Source organism: Lipotes vexillifer, unplaced genomic scaffold (genome assembly GCF_000442215.2).
Source record: "Lipotes vexillifer unplaced genomic scaffold, Lipotes_vexillifer_v1.1 scaffold240, whole genome shotgun sequence".
NCBI classification, from domain to species: Eukaryota; Metazoa; Chordata; class Mammalia; order Artiodactyla; family Lipotidae; genus Lipotes; species Lipotes vexillifer.
Window position 1 is genome coordinate 10,560,932 of NW_006797481.1, and position 1,088 is coordinate 10,562,019.

Below are 1,088 nucleotides of genomic sequence, written 5' to 3' on the forward strand. Positions count from 1 at the left end.
TTTTTTTTTTTTTTTTTTTTTGGCCATGCCACACAGCTTGTGGGATCTTAGTTCCCTGACCAGGGATGGAACCTGGGCCCACGGCAGTGAAAGTGCAGAGTCCTAACCACTGGTCCACCAGGGAATTCCCAAGTTTTCCCAATTTTAATACCTCAGTTTTCTCATCTGTAAAATGGGGATATTAATATCTGATTGGGTTGCCTGAGATGATGAGATTAGACCCTGCATGGGTTGTGATTTGCTCAGAGCCTGGTCTATGGGACATGCTTTAAGAGGCTAGCTACCATTGTTCATTTTTGTTGTTGTGTAATCATTCTAGCCACAGACTGTGTCCTTAACTGGGCTGCCTGTCTTGGAGACATGCTCATTGGGAGAGTGTGGCTGGTTCATCAGAGGGCCCCTGGTCCGTACCTGGCAAGCCGCAGCATCCGATGGGTGAGCCAGCTGGGTCAGCCTCACAGCTGAGGACCAGCAGCCCAGGTGTCAGTAGAGGCTGCTTTCCAGCAACATTCCTCCTTGGCAGAAACTTCAAAACCAGAAGAAGGTGTCACTCAGGCAGATTTGGAAGGCACTCCAGGATGGCAGACCTGAGGCTTCCGCTGGAAACTCAACCTCATGGTAGCATGGCGTGCCACAAGATGTACTGACTGTGTTCCTGGCCATCTCGAAGCAGAGGGGGTGTGGGGGACAGGCCGGGGCCGAGGATGGAGGCTGGTGGTGACCCTCCTCCACCCCAGGTCTCGCATGAAGCCCTGGAAGACAGAACTCTGGTTCTTAGGAGCGGAACTCCGAAAGCTGTGAATTCTGCCTTAGGAGGAGGTGGCCTGGGCTGGGGCTGGGGCTTGGCTGACCTTTCTGACTCTTGGCCTTTCCTGGGAGGATGGCAATTCCTGGACCCTCCGTGTCTGATGGGCAGGTGGGGAGAGGCTGGATCCTTCAGCTGGGGACACTCTCGGTGGTCCTTGTCGTGGACCTGACCGCATGCAAGGTCTGCAGAAGGGAGCTGAGAAGGACACTAGGGGAGGTCCCAGTGGAAGGGAAGGAGGGCAGGCATGTAACCAAAGTAGACAAAGTCCACGGATTGGCAG

The 1,088-nt window shown here is 54.1% G+C and overlaps 1 non-coding gene across 1 annotated transcript; it reads right to left on the minus strand.

Moving 5' to 3' along the window:
- Positions 1 to 51: 51 nt before the first annotated feature.
- On the minus strand, positions 52 to 124 carry TRNAE-UUC (transfer RNA glutamic acid (anticodon UUC)). Its single transcript has one exon. It is a non-coding gene; the product is annotated as a tRNA-Glu (tRNA).
- Between the last annotated feature and the right edge of the window lie 964 nt (positions 125 to 1,088).